The following is a 9,771-nucleotide window of genomic DNA, read 5'->3' on the forward strand; positions in this document are numbered from 1 at the left end:
CAAAATAATCTCCTTTTCTAAACATAGTCATATGTGTAATCATTAAATCCATTAGTGAAATTATTTTAGATGCCAATGTAACATCTGCCAGTCAAATTATTGTAGTCTCAAGTATATACGCATATACAAGAATAATAATTTAGATTATAAATTATATTAGGGCCATTTTACTTTGTGATAAATTTGTTAATATAATTGCAATACAGTCATGACTTAAAGGTGATACTTTGATATTTTCGAAATGCATTTTCATTTGTACTTTAAATCTGAGTTTATTTCAAATTGTGTATGCCTTTATCTATTCTCTTTTACTACATGTAAGATGTAATTTCTTTACCAAGAAGATTCTAACCTCCAATTCATTTTTCTCTGCACTTACTCCAGACTTCATCTTTGTGTTCATCAAGTCAAACATATTTGCAGCTGATCTCCATGTCTAGATCAAATATTTATTCTTTTCTTTTATGTGCTTGGTACAGTGTCAGATGTAAAACAGTTATTGCAAAATAAGGTTCCTATTCCCAAATAGATAGAGTTTGTGTCTAGTCAGTGACACAAAAACTACTTAAATAAAAATGAAAATAAACTATAGACAAGGTTATAGCAGAGAGATTTCACAGAGTCTTGAAGGAAGAGTGAAAATAGCCAGACAGGGAAAACCATTTCATACAGAGAGAACAGATTTGAGAAGAAAATAAATTTGCTTTACCCAAGAATGTAAAGAAGGGTAGTGGAGGATTTCCCTGGTGGCTTAGCAGTTAAAGGATCTGGTGTCACTGCTGTGGCACAGGTTCGATCCCTTTCCTTGGATTTCTGCATGCCATGGACACAGTCAAAAATAAGAATAATAATAATAAAGTTAGTGGTAGCCATAGGAACAGTGGCAATGAAAAGGCTTTTTATTCTTTTCTAAAAAAAATGGGAAAGCACCAAAGGATTTTTAAGTATTTTTTCTTTGTCGTCTAATGCAGTGGACACTTGCATTCACCAAATTAGGCCTATAAAGGCCCTTCAGAGTTGCCCAAAAAACACTTGCAAAGTTTTTCCTTCATTTGGCTACTAAATACATAAATTTTCAAGCTTTTGCTCACCTCCGTATTTTACTCTTTTATTTTTTGTAATAAAATAATATTGAGCTGTGCTCATATTGAGATGCCCCCTTCATTTCTTTTTTTTTTCTTTTTTATTATTTTTGGTCTTTTCAGGGCTGCACCTGTGGCATATGGAAGTTCCCAAGCCAGAGGTTGAATCAAGCTGCAGCTGCCACAGCCACAGTAGCGCCAGATTTGAGTTGTGTCTGCAACCTACGCCACATCTCACAGCAATGCCAGATCCTTAACCTACTAAGCAAGGCTAGGGATCAAACCCTGCATCCTCATGGATATTAGTTGGGTTCATTACCCCTGGGCCACCAAGGAAACTCCACCCATTCATTTCTACTGCCATTTGTGATTGTATTATCAGAATATTATTTTCGAGTGATTGTCTCCTGATCTTTTCATTACATGTCATCTGTTCTTGAATTTTTCTAAATTTTGTGATTAAATCTGACTACATTTAGAATTTCTTGATTATAATAGTGTCATTTTATGGCAATGTTAATTTCATAAATTGGATATAACTGATTCATAAATTGGATATAACTTTCCAGAATAATAGAAAATTTGGGAATAGAGTAAATTTGTTTGAAAATGAAGTGCAAATATAGACTTCAATAATTAAAATTAAGATAACATTCATTTTTCCAGGATACGGCTTTGATTTTTTTCAGTAATAAATAATAAATAAAACGTATTTTTTATTTAAGTAATAAAAGATCACTGGACCATTACTCTCATTTGAAAAGTGAGGAGAATGAGGTTTGCTGAAATGCATCACTTCCAAAGTTACTTGACTGATAAAGAACACTGAAGTTACAATGCAGTTCTTCTGACTCTCAGTCCAATGTTCCTTCCCTATATCCCTGAAGCTTCCCTTCAGGCTTGGTCCAGGCTTTATCTAGTAAATAAAAATGGTCTGAAATGGATGGGTAGACTGAGGAATGAACCAAAACAGTTTTTGTTGTGTTTCCACTTGCCACACACACTAATCAATGAATTAAGTGAGTGAAAGCATGAATTAACTCATTTTAAGACCAAATCAAAATATTCTGTCCTATTTTGTCATACTTTGTCACCAACTAACCTAATGTTATACCTTACTGAAGTATGTATATTATTTGTGTATATAGATATATAAATATCCAAACTTTCATTTATATTATATGTAAATAACTGATATAATTTATATATTATATATCACATATATGTAACTGATTCATATATATAATATACATGAAAGTTTGAATATATTTATAACAAATACATTTTAAAAGCTGTGTGAAATCAGCTCAATTTGTGATTTAAAAAAAATTGATAATTTGATCATTGGAAAGGGTAATTATATAATTATATTATGATATAGTCCTATTTAAAAAAAAACCTTCTTTAAGCATAAATAGTACAGAAATGCTTGTAAGATCCAGTGGTTTATAATATCAGCCACTGTAAGCTTAAGTGAAAGCAAAATTACTTATTAATGCTCTGGGATGTACTGGAAGAGTTGGTTCTCACATCTTGAAGAAGTGATTTACTGCTCTTACTGAAGCTACAAGGAAAAGTTACAAAAATTCAACCTTCTTTAAGCAGAAAAATAAGAAAAATATAACTAAAGAAAAGTAAGAAGAACAAGTTTCTAAAGAGCCATTCAATATTCTAAAATGTATTTAGTTCCACACAGAAGAAACTGTAGTGAAAATACTCAAGACTATCTGCTGAGGGCAGCTTAAACGGTCTTAGTACGAATTTTATAAAATGTCTCAAAATGAAGTATGAAAGTCTGGTGCAGGGAGTTCCTATCATGGCTCAGCAGAAACGAATCTGACCAGCATTCATGAGGACGTGAGTTCCACCCCTGGCCTCACTCAGTGGGTTAAGGATCCGCTGTTGCCATGTGCTGTGGTGTAGGTTCCGGATGTAGCTAGGATCTGGCTTTGCTGTGGCTGTGGTGTAGGCTGGCAGCTGCAGCTCTGAGTCAACCCCTAGCCTGGGAACTTCCACATGCTACAGGTGCACCCTTAAAAAAAAAAAAAAAAAAAAAAAAAAAAAAGAGTTCCAGTCGTGGCACAGCGGAAACGAATCTGACTAGGAACCATGAGGTTTCAGGTTTGATCCCTGGCCTCGCTCAGTGGGTTAAGGATCTGGTGTTGCCATGAGCTGTGGTGTACGTCACAGACGTGGCTCGAATCTGGCATGGCTGTGGGGTGGCTGTGGCCAGCGGCTGTAGCTCCAATTAGACCCTTAGCCTGGGAACCTCCATACACTGCAGGTGTAGCCCTAAAAAAAAGGGGGAAAAAATGTGGTGCAGAAATTTGAAGACAACTTTCGAAGCCTCAAAATATTTAATGATAATATTTCAAAATTTTCTTTCTCTTCCACATTTTTGGATTTATTGTTTTTATCAAAGCTATGAAGAAATATATGACATATCAGGATGGTATGTGTTTTTAAAATAATGAATATATCAAATTTATAACCTTGGCATTTCATGTCCCTAAATCTGGTTGCACATAAAAATATGAACAGAAAACATTGTTGCAAGAATGCAAAGGAATGGGATTCTTCCAGTATAGATAATTGACTTTTCAATCTCCACTATATTTTAGCTTTGTCTCCATTCCATGTAGCCATTTCTTCTTTTTCTTCCTAAGAACTCAACATTAAACATACAGTTTTAATAAGTGGCATCTGTTTTCCCTTTTTTCCTTAGTTTCATAAAGACTTCTAAGCTTATGAAATATGAACATGCCTAGGAACTGAAGATCAAAAGCATAAAACAGTATATCTCTAATATTTATTAATTTTAACGGTTTAACCACCATTTTAGACCAATGCATAATAAATTACTGTGTAAAAGAAGAAAAATAATAATGAAATTTTATTTTAACTGTCCAACTTTAAAATTACACAGCAATTTTTTAAAAAGTTTTAATCCAAATAGACTAGAAAGATACCTATGGCATTCCTGTGACACAGTAAGTACACCATTTAAAATTTTAGCATATGAGAAGAATAATATTCAATAAGCATCTGATATAATTAATCTATGATTGTATTTATCTTAATAATAAACATATATTACATTCATATATAAAAATATATATTTAACTTCCATCATATTACCTTAGTTCTTCCTATGCCATTTCCTCTATACCACTACAAATCAGAAGGAAGACTTACTACCATAAAAATGTGGACTTCTAAGAAAGAGTAAGGATTCTATCTCACTATCCCATTATCATTATCTCTGAAGTTCTACCCCCACTTCCCTGACTGTCCTATAGCAACATGGGCATGGTGTGAATAGTGAGAAAGATTGTAGGGAATCCCAAAAGAGTAACTGATCATGATATTGTTACTCTTTTGAATTATAAGGAAAACTGTGCACCACTTACATTTGCAAAAAGAGCAGAACTTTTTAAGTTTTATCACTTTGTGAAGATTAATTTCTTGCTATTTTCTGGATTAGCACAGAAGTTCATATTAGTGAAAAGTATTCAGGGGGGTAATAGGATGTACAATGTACCTGTCTTTTTGAATCTTCTCCCTCTATTCATGTTTCCCTCATCCCCATCACATTGTGTTGGTAAAATGATACTATTCTATAAAATCCTGAGCAAGAGTTGTCAGAATTACTATGGGATGTGATCAGTCCTCCGTGAGTGCTTCTTTCCCTCTTTTTTCTCCCTTGCTTTCTTACTCTATCCACTCTGGTAAATGGAAAAGATGACATCAAAGAACTGATGTTTCCTTGGACTCATGTTGTATCTGTGACCATGCCATTCATTGTCTCCTTTTTCCTTCTCATATGAGTAGAATTCTCATGAAGTATGGAGTTTCTTTTTTGATAAGTAGGTTAAATGTAGTAGTGTTTTACAGTTTCTAGATGTTGTATAAAGTGAAAAGTTAATATTATTATGTAGAAAGAGAGGAAGGAAGGAAGGGAGAAAGGACGGAAGGAAAAGAAAGGAAGTTTAACTGATATTTTCAATTATTACATACTAAAGCTTATATGTGACATTTCATTTAAGATGCATATTTTTTTTTCACATTTTAACATTTCTGAAATCAGGATGTCCTAAAATCACTTCAGCCAGGAAGCAGTTGTGACATAGTTCTAATTGCCTGTCCATGTGAATCTAAACAAGCAGAAACGGTATTGATGCTTTAAAGTTCCAGAGACAACAGAGGAGCACACTTTTAAGAAATATTGTATCACTGACAGTCTTAATGTCACATAGTACAATTTATATAGAAAAACAAAAATATTGACAACTCTGGGTCAGAATATAATTCAGAAATGTTAGACTTTGAATGTAAAGTTTTATAAATATATTAATTTATTTTGCATGCACACATATACGTAGGGAGGATTTTAAAAATCTATGCATGAAATCAAAAAGACCTTTTAAAATAAGTATAAAATAAATGTCTAAGTGATAAGCATTATGCCATAGTATAGTTGACAGCATTTTTTTCTCTCTTAGTAAGAAATAAAATAGTAATATGTCTTTGGGAAGCAGATACTTAAATTGCTCATCCTCACAAGCCCTTGACCTATCTGTGAATTCTGCTTCACCTATTGCAGCAGTTCCTGTGTTCACTGACAGTGTCCAACCTAAAGAGCCTAGGTTCTATTTTCAGAATAACCCAAAGTAAGACAAATAGCATCTTAGACTAGATTAATCATGGTACATAAAAAACAAGTCTTTTTTTTTCTTTTTAAGACAAAGATAGATATGACACTTAATAGTAAATTAAAGATATCTAAATTAGCTATTCATATTATTCTTAGCTTATAAAATTCCTGTTAACATAAAAATATCAAAACCAGCATCAAAAACCTATTATTCCCACCTTTCTAAATGCCAAAGTGTACTTAATCTCTGGCATATATTACAACCAATATTTTCAATTAATGGAATATAAGAGTGATATATAATTCAAAACACTTGAATTTTATATAGTAATAGAAAACAGATTTTTAAAGCACATTTATGTATGTTATAATCACACACAGGTTTCATCCATGATAAAAACATGCTTAAAATAGTGAGTCATTTATAAGAAACATAAATCCCTAAGCCTTGTACATTTTCTTACATACCTCTACTCTTTCGTACTGGCTAAAAATGGAAATCAGATTTTTCTCATACATGCTTACCAGCAAATTTGTAGTACACATATTTACTCAGAGTAACATGACAAAAAAATTGTTATTGCACACACATCATGTTCAATGTAGTATGTGCTAACAGAAACATCTTAAAATGAGTAAGAAGCAATCATTAGTAAGCACTCATGTTGCCTACTGTAGGAAAATGGCATAAAATCAGTAGAATGAAACTCTCAAAATATAAATACATGTTAGAAAAATCTAAAATGAGGGTCCAATGAAGGTTGAAATCATATTGCTTTAGTGATTTAGAAAGTCTTTCTGTGACATTTCAGTAAAGCTTTAAAAAGTGGGCAGATACTAATCACAGGAGGGAGAAAATCTCTACTAGAAGGACATAAACTGTGAGCAGGCACACAAGGTTGATAACAGCATGCTGGTTCATCAAACCAAAAGCTGCTCGATGTTGCTAAGACATGACGTGAAAGGGAAAATGAAGTGATGATGAGGACCTCTTGCAGAGGCCCTGCATGAGAGGGTAAGGAACAAGTCATGGCAGAGGATGAGTGTGGGGATAATGCAAGCTAAAATACACCAGAGAAGATGGTTATTTGAAGAAGATAATGGTGACCATGTCAAATAATGAGGAAAAAGTTGAAGCAAAAAAATACCTGACAAAAGGTTACTGGCTTAAAATGTCAATGTCCTCTATTACAGATTGTGGAATTTTTATCTCAAGGGGCAAAAAAGAAACCATCAAGAGGGAAAACAAATAACTCCTTCAAGAAGTTTTGAGAAGGTAAAGGAAAAATAAATCTTGTATTTCTTCATTTCTTAATATTTTGCTGATGGATTTTTGTCATTAAGTAAGAAGTGCCCTTTGCAACAAAACTATATTAAATTATATCAGTCAGCCATACCACAGTTTCATTGTTGATAAAAAATAATTTGTGTTTTGGTTTGATAATTATTTTATCATTTCTCTAGCACCAAAGACCCCATATAACATGGTAACTGTGGTTTTGTGTAAGGTAAATGAAGAGATAGTCAACAAATGATAGGAATTAAATTTGCCAATTTTCAAATTCACAACTACTGACTATTTGGAGTTTCCTTTTTTAATAATAAATGTAATAAAATAATGACAAAATAATGAAGATTCTTTATAGGAAAAGAATACACAGATTAAAACTAAAAGAATAAAACACTCATAATCTAAGAATCCAGGGAACACTTTTAATATTTTGAGGTACAGCCTACCAGTTATAAAGAAAAACAAGTATGTGTAAGTTTTAAAATCCTACTCTGTCATCTACTGGCTGTGCCATCTTTTGTAAATTACATAATTTCCCAGAGCCTCAATTTATTTGTAAAATGGATTAAGAGTGTGTAAGAGTGCTGTGAGAATTGACTTATACACATAAACTTCTTAAACTAACACTTGGCAAATACTACTCAATAAAGCTATTATTTTATGAATGAGCACATTTTAGTATGTATGCCTAGGTCAAGGGATAGAAAGGGGTATCATATAATATAGAGAATTTATTAAACTGCAAATATACTTTTATTTATATAGCCATCAAGACAAATTAATTGGCAACCTATTCTATCAAAAGCCAGAGAATAAATATTTTAGGCTTTAAGTGCAATGTGGTCTCCATTGAAGCTATTCAACTTTTCCACTTTAGCAGGAAAGTAGCCATTGATAACACTTATATCTATTAATGATTGTTTTCAAATAAAACTTTATTTATAAAACCAGGTACTGAGCCAGATTTGGTCCAGGGGTGTAGTTTGCTGATCTCTGATGTGGAATATCATTTTATGGTTAAGTAATATAATACGGTAATTTGTTTAGCCAACATCCAATCTTGGAATGTATAGATTTTTTTTTTTTCCCAAAAAATCTGCTTTCACAATCAACCATATCCATTCCAGAGTACTTCTTTAGGTTAAGGAGATTATTTCTTTAGGTTAACTTTTACATACATGTGAAGATTTCATTATGTACACCTTGATATCCAGAAAATCAGTACCAAATTACACTTAATATCACAGTGTTTGAGAGGATCACCTTTCTAATAATCTTACCTAACCTGGTGATATATATCTATATCTATATATTTTTTTAAAGGGGGGAGCATTTTCTTACATATTCTAATCTTCTTAAAGTACATTTATTTAGTTCCTTAAAATCCAAGGAATGAGTATTTTTCATTTTTTATTTCAAATTTAAATGCTATATATAAAAACAAAAATTTATGTTTATCTCTAAGAGAGAAAGTTTTATTATTTAAATCTCACTGTAAATTAAAAATAGGAAAAAAAGAAAAGGGAAAACTATCTGAAATCCTATATTCCTATGATAACTCTAGAATATTTTCTCCAGGAAACTCTTTAATTGATGACGTTTATAAAACTCTTTAATTGATGACGTTTATAAATTCAACACCTAGGCGCTGCCGCTGCTCGCGAACGCCAGCGCCGCCTCCAGCTTGCAAAGCTCCAGCCTGCCAAGCTCCAGCCGAAAGAGAGGGGAGGTAAGTAAGGTCTCCATACTACTGCTCGCACAAAGCAGACAGCCCGCAAACTGACCGGTGGTAAAGCACCAAGGAAGCAACTGGCTACAAAAGCCCTGGCAAGAATGCGCCCTCTACTGGAGGGGTGAAGAAACCTCATCGTTACAGGCCTAGTACCGTGGCACTCCATGAAATTAGACATTATAACAACACTGAACTTCTGATCCGCAAGCCTCCCTTCCAGCGTCCAGTGCAGGAAATTGCTGAGCTCTTCAAAACAGATCTGCGCTTCCAGAGTGAAGCTATGCGTGCTTTACAGGAGGCAAGTGAGTCCTATCTGGTTGTCTTTTTGAAGACACCAACCTGTGTGCTATCCATGCCGAACGTGTAACAATTATGCCAAAAGACATCCAGCTAGCATGCCGCATACATGGAGAACGTGCTTAAGAATCCACTATGAAGGGAAACATTTCATTCTTAAACAACAACAACAAAAATTCTCTTCTTCCTGTTATTGGTAGTTCTGAACGTTAGATTTTTTTTTTTCTCCCATGGGGTGAGAAGGTACCTAAGTATATGATTGCAAGTGGAAAAATAGGTGACAGAAATCAGGTATTGGCAGTTTTTCCTTTTTCATTTGTGTGTGAATTTTTAATATAAATGCAGGGACATAAAGCATTATGCAAGTCAAAATATTTCAGTGAACAAGTTTCGGCAGTTCAACTTTGTAACAATTATAAATCGTAAAATTTTTCTGGACAATGCCAACATTTGGATTTTTTTAAAACAAGTAAATTTCTTTTCTTTTTTTTTTTTTTTTTTGCCTTTTCTAGGACTGCTCCTGCGGCATATGGAGGTTCCCAGGCTAGGGGTCTAATCGGAGCTGTAGCTGCTGGCCTATGCCACAGCCACAGCAACCTGGGATACGAGCTGCATCTGCGACCTGCACCACAGCTCACAGCAACTAGGGATCCTTAACCCACTGAGCAAGGCCAACGTCATGGTTAAAAATGTTTAAAAATTCACATATATTTAC

The 9,771-nt window shown here is 33.6% G+C and overlaps 1 pseudogene; it reads left to right on the forward strand.

The window, feature by feature from the left end:
* On the forward strand, positions 8,647-9,212 carry LOC100736781 (annotated as a pseudogene).

Source organism: Sus scrofa, chromosome 9, assembly GCF_000003025.6.
Source record: "Sus scrofa isolate TJ Tabasco breed Duroc chromosome 9, Sscrofa11.1, whole genome shotgun sequence".
In the NCBI taxonomy this organism is placed as follows: Eukaryota; Metazoa; Chordata; class Mammalia; order Artiodactyla; family Suidae; genus Sus; species Sus scrofa.